Source organism: Vipera ursinii (assembly GCF_947247035.1).
Source record: "Vipera ursinii genome assembly, chromosome: 3".
NCBI classification, from domain to species: domain Eukaryota; kingdom Metazoa; phylum Chordata; class Lepidosauria; order Squamata; family Viperidae; genus Vipera; species Vipera ursinii.
In genome coordinates, this window is record NC_139516.1 from 49,879,366 (window position 1) to 49,894,763 (window position 15,398).

Below are 15,398 nucleotides of genomic sequence, written 5' to 3' on the forward strand. Positions count from 1 at the left end.
AATGTAATAATAAATAAATAAAATAAGATAAATATTTGCCTAAACTAGTTTTCCAATATCTAAAGGGCTGCCACAAAGAAGAGGGGGTCAGCCTATTCTCCAAAGCACCTGAAGGCTGGTGCTTCAAGAAGCAGTGGATGCAAAGTGATTAAGGAGAGAGTCAATGTAGAACTAAGGAGAAATTTCCTGACAGAACAGAATCAGTGGAATGACTTCCCTCCAGAAGTTGTGGGTGCTCCATCACTGGATGTTTTAAGGAGAGATTGGACAACCATTTATCTGAAATGTTATAGGGTTTCCTGCTTGAGCAGGGCGTTGGACTAAAAGACCTCCAAAGTCCCTTCCAACTCTGTTACTCTTTTATTCTGAGACAACCTGTTGTTTTTCATTCCAGAGTACAGGAGACAGAATAATGGATAGAGAAATTTAAGCCCAATGTTGTATTGTATTTAAGTCTAATATTGTTAGATTTTCACAGGGAAGGACTTAAATATTCCTCCAAAAGCAGACAAATACTTACTAAATTGGGTAATATAAAACCTAAACCTAACTCATATTCTTCTACAGGAAAAGAATCTCCTATCTTGGAGATGTGGTGCTCACATATACATGTGAGAATTCAAAATCTACTACATATGTAATTAAAAAGTGTTTAAAATTTATAGTAACACATGATCTAAAAGGACTATTTAAATGTTGGAAATATTTTATTTGACGATGATGATGATGATGATGATGATGGTTGGTCACACAGTCAGCCAGATGCTTATACTGAATTTGGCATTTCTTTCCACCTATTGAGTCTTACAAGGATCTAGGATAGGCAGATGTTTGAGGCAGGTGTTAAAAGTATTGTTACAAAATAAATATAAGCTTGTCTTTTGTAATCGACTGATGGCAACTTTGTCAGTGCTGATGCTGTTGAAGTGGTGCTACAAATGTTTTGGAATTGCATCCAAGGTTCCTATGATTACTGGTAATATCTTTGCTTTTTTGCCACAGTCATTCTACTTCTAACTGTAGGTCTTTGTATTTTGTGATTTTCTCCAGTTCTTAGTGTGTTCTGTGCTGCTGTCTCCAAGTATTACAACATCTCTTTTTTGTCTTTTTTATCGGTGTGAAGTCTAGGGTGTTATGTGACAGGTGCTTATCTGTTTGCATTCTAAAGTCCCAGAGCAATTTAGCTTTTTTATTTTCTATCACTTTGTCTGTTTTATAGTTCCACCACTTCTTAAGAGCCTTGGTGGAGCAGTGGGCTAATGCCTCCTTAAGTAACACCAGCTGCCTGCAATTAGTGCAGGTTCGCATCCCACCAGGCTCAAAGTTGACTCAGCCTTCCATCCTTCCGAGGTAGGTAAAATGAGGACCCAGATTGTTGGGGGCAATTAAGCTGACTTTGTAATAATGCCGCTTGGGTGTGTGTGAAAGCCCTAATAAGCAGGCATATACATAGAATGAAGGCTACTGCTAAGCTTGTAAGCCGCCCTGAGTCTTCGGAGAAGGGCGGGATATAAATGGAATTAAAATTAAAATAAATAAAATAACTGCAGTCAAATGGTATTTCTTGCAGACCTTCCAGTGCACCACTGTTGCTACTTTGTTAGCCAAAGCTTGTAATCAGTCTGTGTGGTCTTTTTGCAGCAGCTGCCTAGGCAGTCCACTGTTTCTTCAGCTTCTTTGCAGAGGAACTGCGAAGACAATACTGGCTTTATATGCCTTTATTATTAAAGCTTGGTCTTGGACGGTCAGAATTAGCCCCTCTGTCTCCTTCTTCAACTTTCCTGCTCCTAGCCATTGCCAGAACTTTTTAACTTTTCCTGCGAGGTTGGTTTGTATGTTTCTTAATATGCTGACTGTGTAATATTGCCATATCTCTTTTCTATTCTTCATTTAATCTTTCTTGTAACAGTTTGGTATCTCCAGTACTCATGGTATACTAACTCCAGCCTTCAGGGTATACTAACATCAGTGCATTTTCTTCACTATCCTTCATATACTCCTCCAATGCCCATTTTCCTTCTCCCATTATCTAGGATACTTGTAGCATACCATGCCCACCTAGTTTCCTTGGTAAGTAGAGTCTGTCAACATTGCTGTATGGAGGAAGTGCATAATTCATTGTCACTATTTTTTCTAGTCTTCCTATCCAGGCCTTTTAGTTCTGCTTGACTCCTATTCGCTGTTCTAGCTATGTATATAATAAATGTAATTGCCCAGGTATTAATTGCATTGATGGTATTTCCTCCACTGAGTTTGAATTTTAAAATCTTCTTGACTTTGTAGTCAGTCGGAAGGATGCCCAGTTATTTGTACTGATCGTCTCCATCCAGACTCTTAATGTTATCTCCTTAATCTCCATAAGGCATCTTGATTCTTTCAGTTTTCACTATTTTTCCCCTGTTGATGATGAGAGTGGCTCATTTGTCCAGTACAAACTACATTGCAATATCTTGGCTGCATATTTGGACAGCATTGAGCAGTCATTCTATTTCTGATGGTCTTTATCCATACAGCTTCAGATAGCCATATAAAGGACATGGGATAGCCTGGCACATGTTTTTGATGATTGATGGCCATGGCCTGAATTGTTCAATGTTGTTGACAGAGGAATCACTGCACTAATAAAACAGTAGTGGTGCACTCTTTGGCTTTTTTTTTCTTCTTTGTTGATTTTTCTTCTACAGCAGGGGTGTCAAACTGCCGGCCCGCAGGCCAGATGCGTCACATGGAAGCCGCGACCACCCCATTGCCGGCAATGGAGAAAAAGCTCTGATACGTCACACGATTTCACGTGACGTCGCCAGTTTGACATGTCTGTTCTACAGTATTCATTTACAACTGCAGCATACATTAGTACTTTTTTTTTTGCTTTCAATCTTTGCGTATTTGTGATGGGTTTTCTTCTTCATCTTTTCTTCCAGTAGTCCTGCAGCTGCTGGCCTTGATTGTTCAGCCAACAGTCCTATAGCCCAAAGCCCTAAGTTCTGTATCCCATTTGTCACCATTTGTCCCTTCTATCGGTTCTTGCTGACCCAGGCGACTACCAATCCAGTATGGGTTTCTGTAAATTACATCTCGCCATATTGTTTATGGGAGAGACATTCTTCCTCTGGCTCCTCTGATGAGACCTATGCAATATTGTTGAACCTCTGTCATAGTTCTCATCCTCATCAAGCAAACAAGCCCCACAACCACATCAAGGTGTAGTGCCTCACTGGGGGGTTATTACGGTGATGATTCACTGCTCAGTCAGCCAGATCTTTAGACTATTATTAATATTTTATTACATACTGTATTTATTATTATTAAATTAAATTTACTAATTGTGGTTCTATAAGAATTTTCCAGACATATTACATAGATGTTTTGAAAAATGTTTCTCTGGCTGTGGATCAGATTATTACGGCTGGAGATTTTAATAAAACTAGCCTGTCTGAATCTAATTGTTGCATGTGGAAAATATTGCAAGTTTATATATTGAAGTTTAATTTGGTAGACATATGGCAACTTTTAAATAATCTATAACAGGTTTTTTTTTTCATTTTGGAGTTGTTCTCAACTGGATTTTTAAATGTAATGTAGCTATATTAGAGTAGGTAGCACACACTGATCAAAAAATTTTCAGGTATAGGGGGAGGTTGTTCCTGAAAATTATGCTTGGCAGGCATTCGGCAAGCTAAGCATAATTTTCAAGAACAGCCTCCCCCTATGCCTGAAGAGAAAGATTTTTGATCAGGGTGAGTTATCTGCTCTTAACATATGCCAGAGAAACATGGACACTAACCTCACAATCAATACAAAAGCTACCAGTGGCACAAAAGTGCCATGAAAAGATGCATGTTCAGCATTACAAGACAAGATAGAAAGACCCGCACATGGATTCAAGAACCAAGTATACAATATCATCAGGAGAGTAAACGATTTGAAATGGAAATGGGCTGGTCACATAGCAAGAAGAAGAACTGATGGCAGGTGGACCAGGGCAGTCACGGAATGGATCCCATTTGTTAAAAAAGCATCCACGAAAGAGACCTAAAACAAGTTGGAGCAACGACATCAGCAAGTATTGCAAGCCCAATTGGCAAAAGAAAGCTCAGGACCGTATTGGTTGGAAACATGCAGAAGAGGACTTCATCCTGCAGCAGATAAGACAATGGGCAAAAAGATTATGATGATGATAGCTATATAGTATCAGATTGTGCTGTTGTACTACTATCAGTGTAGGAAATAATCCTTTTTTCTAGATTTTCTTTTAAAATATCTCATTATTAAAGGATCCACTTTTTGTAACGAGTTTGACAACTATTTTACATTGACATTTTCTCAATCAACTGGTTGTTTAGGACAGGAGTCCCCAAAGCCCGGTCCGTGGACCAGTACCGGGCCGCAGCATGCCAGAAACTGGTCTGCAGAAACAAGCAAAGCCCCATCCGTGGAATGCAGGCAACACACAAAACCACACTCTCTCTCTCCATGGAAACGGTCCCTGATGTCCAGAAGGTTGGGGACCTCTGGTTTAGGATATTTTAAGGCACATCACATGGTTATATGTGCTTCATGGAAAAAGAAAAGCCAGAATGAAAACATGGGAAGGAAATTATATGCAAGATAGCTAGCACCAGAATTATATAAAACTTATATGAACTAAATAGTCATGCAGTTCTCTTTATGTATTTGAAATATTATATTCACTGAATCATAACAGGCAGTGGGGTGAGAGAGTTGGTAAGTTACTAGACTTTTTGCTGAAACAAAGGAATACCATAATAGTAAAGGGTAAAATAATGATTTTGAATCAATAAATGAATAGATTTTAAAACTCAGGTATATATTACTGTTTCAAATTTTACTATGGAACAAAATTCATTTTTGATAATAGAGCTTTTCTAAAATCACTCCTGATCAAACTGCCTCTAACCTTCTAATGAAAAATATACACCATTAAATCTATGAAATCAGGAAAAGCTCTTGTTCAAGTAGTTATTGCGTTGATTGGACTAAAGTGTGTTGTTCCAATACTATTGAAAGTCTATAAAGATTTTTTTAAAGGTTTATATAACCAATTTTGAATATTAGTTGAATATTAGTACTACATTTGATTGTAGTACTGCCCAATTTTTGTTAACAGTTGATGCAAAATCACTGCAAGCAGCCCTGGCACATAAATTACACATGCTACTATCACGGATTATCTACTACCTCTGCACTATCCACTTTCATGAAAGATAATTGCTTTACCACTGAGCATTTATTTTGATATCATTTTATCTACCACACAAAACTGAGCAGGTCCAAAAACCACTATGGGATTAATTGGAAAATTATAAGAGATATAACCCATTTTAGCAACTGCTTTCCATTTATTAAAGGCTATAAGAGCCAGAAATATAATTAGACATATTTACACTCTGGGATGATTCCAGTCTGAAAATTGTATTTTTTAAAAAAAAATGGTAGCGATATTAATACTACAGAACACTGTTTTATTTTTGTTATTGAAAAGGTTTGTGATTGAAAGGTTTTACCAATAGTATGCAGTGCCTCATTTCTTTTTCCAGAGTGTCTTCATGTTAAATGTGTGTATGGACTTTCTATGCCTTTTTCAAATGCTTCGCATAGAAGCTGATGTATTTTGAGTATGGAAACATGTTCTGTTGCAAAGTTATAATTAACATCAGCTGGATACATAAATAAGCCTGTAAGTTTCGTAGTGCCGCTTAGTAAAAGCTGCTGTCTTGAATAGTTCACAGCTTACAAAGATTATTTTCTTCTTTAAATCTGATATGCATGCACACTAGCAAGATTCAGGATTTATCTTAATCGGCACTGATAATGCCATCATGACTACTTATGTCAAAAAGAAAAAAAAATACCAACTAGGCTTCTAAAACAAAAGTTGTCCTTATTTTCCATTTTCATTACTGAATGTTCCATACTGAATGTTGTTTCCCACAGATATAACAGCTGATGTCGGACTACTTATATAGGAAGTTTGACTTGGAAGCAGTGCCAACTCAACTAGGAAATATCAGCATAAAAATAAAATTAAAAAAAAGAAATAGAAAGTGGAATATATCCAAAACCCTGGTTACCACAGCCCGGTCCAATGAGCATCAAATTGTTTACACCGTTGGATATTACATCAAAATTCATTTCAGACATTTGATTTAATTAACAGACAAATCAGGAAGGACAGGGAGCTTTAGCATAATGGGATTTAGGAATCAGGACTTGGCTACTACCTCTTACTATGGTCAGCAGCTCAAAAATATTTTTCCCCTTCAGAAAGGCTCTGTCATTAACCCTTTACTATTTCTAAACATTTGCTAGTAAAAGACCAATTAAGGATGGGAAACATGCAATCTGTTCTTTAACATTATCAGTAGATTATTAGCTTTCAGGCAAGCAGCCTGCAATATAGCACTGACCTGTCTGAAAAATAGCCAGTTTCCCCAGCATTTTGTAGAATGTAATCCTTTCTTCAATATGTCTTTCATTGTGTCAAAAAAGTGAGTTTTTGTCATATTGCACAATGAGTAACATTGTGCTGCCAATCAATAGTGCAGAAGCCATTCTTTATCTCGCTAACTGATTACTTTGTGGGGAAAAAGAAACAAAAAGAAAACATTTCAGGAGGATGAAGTCTTGATCTTTTCTAAAACTTTGTGATTAAAGCAAGGCAATGGGCATAGTGATAGATAGCTTCATTTAGAAACATCCACTGCTAGCTGTTGGATACCATCTGTGATCCATGTGTGTGCATAAGTATATTCCACCTGCAGAAGTTTTAGCTTTTAGTTAAAGAAGGTGGACGTTTTGAAGTTGATTGTGTATTACCTTTGATTTGTGAAAGCCACAGAATTGCTTCCTTCCTTTATCCCATCTTTCTAGACTTCCTTATAGCTTTTATAGGGCCCTCCCTGGCTGCAAAATTCCCTGGCTTACAACAAATGATACCTTCTCTTGCTTATTTATTGTGTGGAGGAACAAAATTGTTACTACACAGAATTGATTCTTTTTAATTAGCAATGAGTTTAATAAACAGATTTCCAAGGAGTTTGTTCCTGCCTGCCCATTAACATAGGTATGGTAAAGGGCCTAATGCATACCTACTCTATACACAAGTTACACGTTAAAGCAATGCAAATTCTAAAATCCCATTGCTCTAGCCACTCCTTCTGGCCGGTATCTGTGTCAGCACTAACCAGATTTGCTTTGGGGCAGCATATAATTAGGTAACATGAAAGTGCCCCTTGTACCTTACAACACAAAGGTGTCTGCATATTTTGGACTGGTGCTGAGAGTCTCTTCTGCTTTCCTGTTTCAAGGTTGGTCACAATTAAACTCCAGACAAAAAACAAACAATTGTCAAAGCTCACTGAGTGAAACCAGAGACAGCTACTCAAATTACCTGTGCACTACAGATAAAAAAAACAATGTGGCTGAAATCAATGCCAACAAATAAATCACTGTCCCTTTTTCTAACAGTTCTCTTTGTTCAACCCAGCTCATTTGTTTTGATAGGCAGTGCAGCTAAAATATTTCATGATAATAAATTTTCTTGAAAAGGACTAAAGGTAGTTTGAAAGAGACATGATCTGCACCCATCCCAATACTGTTAGGATTGATAAGAAAGCTTGTACATTGCAAAAAAAAACCAAAACACCCTACCTTCTTTTATCATCTTAAGATATCACCAAGCTTGGGTTATTTACACTTTCATATATGACTCTTTGTAGAACTGCCTTCTTGAATTAGTGAAGCTTACTTATACTTGGAGCAGACAGTAAGAAACACACATTCAACTTTTATCTGTTTGCTTCATACTTAGATTAATCTATCAGACCATCTAAATTAATATAGCAGTTTGAATTTTTTCTGTTGGGACATCCCAGTATATTCCTGATCATACTTCCTCTTGAAAAGCATCGATTAGTCAAATAATGTTTGGAGCTTCTTTGAGGAGAATCAACAGATTGTGGAAATCCTCCATTTAAAGCAGGGGTATCAAACTGCCAGCCCACGGGCCAGATGCATAATGCCGAAACCGTGCCCACCCCATTGCCGGCAATGGAAAAAAAGTTGTGATACATCACGACACGTCATGTGATGTTGCAAGTTTGACACCCCTGATTTAAAGCCTCTGGCACAAATTTTCTCTTAATGGGCATCTTTGTATCAGAGCACAAGTTTCACTAAAATAGGAAAGAAAAATGGGCTATCTTCCTGAAAGTTTATGATAAAATAGTATTTAGCCCTGTTTTTGCATAATTGATGCATATTTATACAAAGCTCCCTGCATATTTGAATGAATGCATGAGGCACATTTGGATTTGAACCCTTAGTAGTGTTTCTTTGTAATTCTTGGTAATATCCACTATCATGTGTCAATCTGACTTTTCTTGCCTGATGCTATTGGATATTTTTTGGAGATCTTTCTCTTCATACCGTATCTCTTTGTACCTTATCTGATAGAAAACAGATAAAAAGATGTATCATCAATTGTGTACTCTGAAATGTGTTCATTTTTCAGATACAAGGATAATGAATTTGTGCAGTTAGCAAAGAAATAATGTGCAGATTTCTATGCAGCTTTGATGTATTTCACCTATAGTCTCAAGCGCCCCTTTAAGTTACCAAGTGACTCTATCTAACCCAGTTATTGCTATCTTACATAATAAAGGCTGTACTGTTAGCAGTTGTTCACTTTGTGTCTCAAAAATGTGTCTCAAAAATGTGCATTTGTATTCTAAGACAAATAAGCCTAGTAGATAAACATGAAAACAGTTGCTTGAAATGACTCTATTGGTGAACCATAAAGTATGTGCTTTGTTTCTGATTCTAATTAATTTTGCAGTGCATAGCTGCTTCTCTATTAGGTTGATGGATTGTCTTATAATATATGTTGAACAATACTGACAACCCACATCTACTATTTTTCCAGAGCCTCCATACCACGGGCGTCAAATTCGATCGCATCACATGATGTATGCCTTTTTGCCTTTGCGGAGCCGGGGTGGGTGTGGCCTGCATGTGACGCATCCAGTTTGACACCCCGGCTCCATAGCTATTCCCCTTTCCTGGAAAATACTATTACATAAACCATGCAGTTGATCCTGCAAAATTTTAAACGCATATAGGCTCATCCTTCATGTTGGTTTACAAATCAGTTGGCAGTCAAATCAGCTACGTGTGGTATCATTGGGAAAACCAATTTGTCCTATACTGTACCTTACAGTCCAGTTATTCATGATCCGTCTTCAAGGACACTCAAGGAGTTAAATGCACCAAACACCTGGTACAGAAGTCCTTTGCATTAGCATAAATCTGCAGGACAAACAGGCAAATGCCCTCATCATATTCCAGGTGAGTGGCAGATGGGAAATCAGATGTATGTTAAAAATGGGAAATTTTTGGCCCTGCAAACAGCTCCAGTTAGCATGGCCAGTGGTGAGGATGTTAATAACTGAAGTTCATTAACAGAGAAGAAAGCCAGTAGATACTCCAGCTGTGCTTTTAGCCATCAAAATTACACTGCCAGGATTGTATCTGCACATATCTCACAGAAGTCTATCAACAATCCCGATGTGTAGAGGACCTATTTCCTTTCTTACAGTATATTGTAAGAAATATCTTACAGTATATTCTTACAGTATATTGCAAAACAAGATTGCATTAGTGAAGATATTTTTCTAAAGTTTAAGGAAAATATTCAACCTTCTAAAAAGAGAGGAAAGATATTGGAGATATGTAGCATCTTCCAAATCTGGTATTCCAAATACCAGAGTCTTGAGAGCACAAAGGGTATGATATGGTGGTTTGTAGGCTTATATAAGCAAAGTTATCTTTGAGCCACTAAATCATGTGCACTTGGAAGAAAAAAATATTTCTTATTGTGTTGGTTGTTTTCCTGCATTTATTGAATTCTTCCTAGTGATCAAAACACTGATGGCATCTAGAACGCATCCCACATGACAACTCTATAAGCAATTCTTAGAAGTCATTCATCCATGTCATGCTAGATGAATTCCCAAGGAAAGGGAGCTTGCAAACTGTGTGGCAAATGAAAGAGGAGCTAGACTATGAGATAATAAGAATATAGACCAAGGTAACTATAAATATTAAATGTTAAGTTAAATATTAATGGGAAATTAAAAATTGGGGAAAACTAATTATTATTATTATTATTATTTATTGAATTTTTATACCGCCCTTCTCCCGAAGGACTCAGGGCGGTGAACAGGGCATATAAATAGAAATACAAAAGTTAAAAAAGATTAAATAATTGCCCAATTAAAACAATCAAAATGTAAAACCCATTAAAACCCTAAGGTTCCCCCATCAGGCCAGGCCAGCTTGTTTGAATAAATGGGTCTTTAACCCGCACCAGAAGGAGCGAAGATCCGGTGCCATCCGGAGCTCAACCGGCAGTTGGTTCCATAAAGCCGGGGCACCCACAGAGAAGGCCCTCCCCCTGGGGGCCACCAGTCGACATTCTCTGACCGGTGGCACCCTGAGGAGGCCCTCTCTGTGGGAACGCACAGGGCGGAGGGGAGTCGACGCCGGCAGCAGGTGGTCCCCGAGGTATTTCGGACCCATGCCATGTAAGGACTTAAAAACCATCACCAAGACCTTGAACCGCACCCGGAAGACAACTGGTAACCAATGTAGCTCGCGGAGCAAAGGTGTAACATGGGAGTACCGGGAAACTCCCAAGACAACTCTCGCGGCCGCATTCTGTACCAGTTGGAGCCTTGATTGTCCATAAAGACTGAATGTTAAAACAATAAGGATGTGTATAAGCCAAAAATTATAGATAAATGTAAGAATGTTATTTTTATTTAATTGATTTAATAAGAATTGTGTTAGTTTAAACAGGAGACAGTAAATACTAAAGGGGAAAAGAGAGGAAAAAATTAATACAGCAGCTCGAGATTTATACTAAAGATATTTGTATGTAATTGTATTATCGATTAACCGAGCCGCCACACTGCTTTTCAAATACTCAAATGTAAAATTAGAAAATCAATAAAACTTTGAAAAAAAAGAATATAGACCAAGGACTGATTTATTCAATTAGAAATGACTTTCATATATTCCAACCAATGGGGGAAATTGCCTAGGGATTTAGCCAGAGTGGGCTAGATTACGGTTTAGCATTGGATATGATGTGATGGATTAATCGTTTTCATTTACAGTGGTAAAACTAATTCCAAGAGTATTTTCTGTTTTCTAATGTTCTTCTGTGTATTTGCTCAAAATTCCCAGTGAGTTCAGACAGATGCCTGTGTGTTTTTAAACATATACCTAAGCAATTTTCCTAGCAACAAAAATGAAAATGATTTGCATACTCCAGTGTTTTGTTTGACTTCCCAGTGTACAGCCTTGGGATTTCCAAGGACTAACCTCATTTGACCCTGCTAACTTCTTAAGATCAAGAGCTGTTAAATGCTGTCTTCAGGATGGGTCCATTAAAATTAAATGAAGTCAGATTTAGTTTCACTCCGGTTCATTTATTTTTCTGGAGCACAATCTCACACCTGGCATTCAAGGAAGAAATGCAGCTGATGCCCCTCCCAAAGCTACAAGTATACCTGAAGTTATGTATGAAACAAAGAGGTGGTAAAAATGTATCCCATATTATCCCTCTTGAAAACACTCTTAATAGCAAACCTAGGTTCCTTGTTGCTGCATGAATTGATCCCTGGATGTTCAGTGCAAATACTTCTTTTTTCCTAACTAATTGAGGTTGATATTTGCAAAAGTTCCTGTATAATACAACTAAGATTAGCATTCAACAAAATACGGAAGCCATGATGAGTCAAATCAGGACACAGGATCTGCTTATACAATACAGAGAAGCAGAAATACATGAGTTAGACACAGGTATTTCTCCCAAAGCACGTCTTCTACAGTTTCCTGGATAGAACACAATTGCCATTAGTGACATCCTGAATTACTTTTGCCATTAATTTGTAAAGGAGAAAAATACTTCAACAGGTTCGTAAAGAGACGGTGAATCTGGTGTCGGTAATTAATAACACTGCCTATAATGCTAACTCAGACATAAGACATGCATGCATTCTTTATTTCACTGAGACATCCTCAGCAGTAAGTAGGTATAAGATTGCAGTCCAAAGCTATTTAAAGAGCTGAGGTCAGTTCATTTAGAGACTTTGTGTTCTTCTGTACTCATGTTACCAATTTACAAAAGGCCTATATTCTGCATCCAATCATAATGTCAGGGCAGTGTAGCCGTGATAACTGACAGCTTAAAAACAGTTGGGATGTAATTGATTATCAGCCATGGGGTGAATTCCAAATTATCATGATAAGCTACTACAGTCTTTGGTTCCCAACTCTTGATGTGATGATGCCTAGGGAAAGTGAAATAAGAAAGACTGAGTTAAGAAAGTCAAATCAGTAAAGGCATTAGCAAGAGCCTAAGGCTGACTGATAAAAATGATCCTGGATATTGCTTTTTTGACAGTGCTGTTCCATATGAATTGTATGTACATCTTGGAGGAGTTGTTTCAAATTTCCTAAGATTAAATAAAACCTAGTATCTTGCAATAATCTCAGTGTTCAGAATAGCTGAACTAAGTACAGCCTCCATTTTTGCTGTGAATATTTAGAAACTTGTGATTACAAACTCAGCAGAAGCATCTAAAGATCTCCAACCTGCTGCATTTCCCCACTTCCTATATGTAGCTGTGCATTGTGGACCCTAATATTGGACAATTTGCAAAAAAGAAAAGAAAAGAATTTCCATCACTGACCTAACATCAGTGTTCCAAAATGACCAAAATATCTTACAAGCAGCATGACTATGATACTCTGAAAACAGAGGGAATAAAAGATAACAAGTAAAGAAGAATATGGGCAGCTACATTTGGATAATTGCCATTCATCTGAAATCTTAGTAGAAGGTCACAATACAAGACTCTTATTTAGGAATCCTCCTATCTTCATGCCTTTTTTAATAATTTTATTATTTTTTTTAAAAAATTGAAAAACTAATACAAACAAATGTAAACTGAAAGAAGAAGAGACAAATCAAAAGGAAACCATAAGTGCAAGAAAGGGGGGAAAGTAAAAGAAAAATAGAAAAGAAAAAAGATACAAAGAAGTAACTTCCAATCTCTATAGCAGTTATAAATACAATTCTAAATTTACTTACTTTATGGATAAAGCACAACTTCTTTCTATAATTTTGCCTATCTAATCAACATAACCATAAATCATGTTCATTTTTTCTGTTTCACACAAAAAGTCCATAATGGTTTCCGCTTAACAATGAACATAGATGTTGCCTTTTCTCTGATCAAGGAAGCAAATTTAACTATCTTAGCAAGTTACATCATCTTCACCAACCATTCCTCCACTGTGGGCAATGCTGAATCTTCCCATCTTTGTGTATACAATAATCACACTGCAGTTAACATGTGTAAAAGATGTGTTAATAGCATAATAACTGGCAAAAGACATGTCTCTTGAAACTACAAGAGTCTCTTCCAATAATCATATCTTGTCAAGTGCATACATTATGTCTTGCCAAAGAAGTAGGGCAAAAGGGGCCTGAGCAAGCTCTTCTTAGTTCTGATTGAGGAACTTTCCATGTTATTGGAAGAAATGCAGTGACACCAATGCAGAGTTTTTAATCTAATCTACTTTTTTCCCTACTGGATCCATACAATAGATGTGTCAATGATGTATGAATACCAACCCAACAATAATGAGCCAATATCTAGTACATGAAGAGTTAATTCAGGCTGAAATCTCGTAATCTGCATTGTAACATAACACAAAAGAACCAAATGTTTGTTAATCCTTCTCTTATTGCTGATCTTTTGCAACTTTCTATTAATGGAGACATAGCTTTATCACATTTAGCTAGGTAGAAATGCCCCCTAGAAATAATATGTTAAATGCATGAAATCCATTCATATGGCATAATTTGTTCACACTTATTTTCTTCAGGGGAGAAACACACGTTCTGAGAAGACATAAGAGGCAATAGCTTCTTAAAGCAAGATGAAACCTAACCACACACTATAAAATAAAATACTGTGAAGCCTACGCAACATAAATGTATGTTTCCCCATTTGCACAGTGAAATTCACTACACCAAAGAATTCCACCAAAGAATTCCATGGTGGGGAGTGTCAATGTCTCTGAACCTTCCTTTAATGAATTTTTAATTTTCCCCCCTAAAAGTAAAAAGGGAAGTTATCCCTTCAAGTCAATTTTTAACTCCTGGAAACTGCCTTTAACAGATTTCTTGTAGCATTTTTCAAAAGTAGCTCTACAGTTCCTACTTCCTAGGAGCTGCAGGTGTCTGGCCTAAGATCACCCAACTGGCATTGTGTTTAAGGCAGAGATTGGAACTCACCATCCCCTGGTTTCAGGCTTGGTGCCTTAACCACTATGCCAAACTAAGACGCACAAAAAGGCAGCAATAGTGAGAGAGAAAATATAGGAGGTTTACAAGCAGACAGCAACCTCACCTATTTCATAATGCAGAGCTATTACATAATAAAAAAAGACCCTTCTGGAGGGTCTTTTGTCACAGTTGTTAAAGATAAAATGTATGTTAAAACTTTTCAATAAAAAAAAACATTGTGAAGCCTGATCCAACGGAAACGTAATACAACCTAGAATAGATTCCAGCAAGTTCTTCTACAATCTATATGGCAAATTGTGTTAAGGCTGAACAGGGCAACCCTCAGATCCAATCGGAATTCTACCTTTTTTCATTAAGGTGGTATCTTACTTGTTTATTTATAAAAAGGATGCTTGTTTCAATCTCAAGAGCATATTACTTTTGTATTGAAGATTACAGCTATCGCAGCATAAACACTGTTTGCACACAAATCTGAGCTCTTGTATTTTTCTCCCATAATTTGGTCATGCCAGAAGTGATTTTTTTGAGCTGGATTCATATTACCAGGAGCAACTGAGAAGTTGGAGTGTGCTAGGTATAGAATAGAAAATATGATTTTGTCATGGCTAATGGCCAGTAGGATATAGTAGCAGGAAGATGAGGAGCACTCATTATCCTCACTTGGCGATTGCCTCATTTACTGAGCATTTACAGTTTCCACAGCAATGGAAAAGTAATTTTGTGACATTTATGACATTCATAGGTCTGTAAAGCAAAGGAATACTGAAGTAAGATTGTAAGCACAGCCGTAGCTTCACTTAACAATCACTGCACTTAACAACTGAGTTTCTGATTCAAATTGTGGTTGCTAAGTGAATACTACTGATATAGTAATTTCAGGAGGACCTTAGCATCCTCTGCTTGTAACTGAGCAACCAATTGTTTCAGCTTTCAGCATATAGTGGGGGGAGGGTGGGTGTCTATGTGATTTCTAAGACAGGGCTTTTCAACTGTT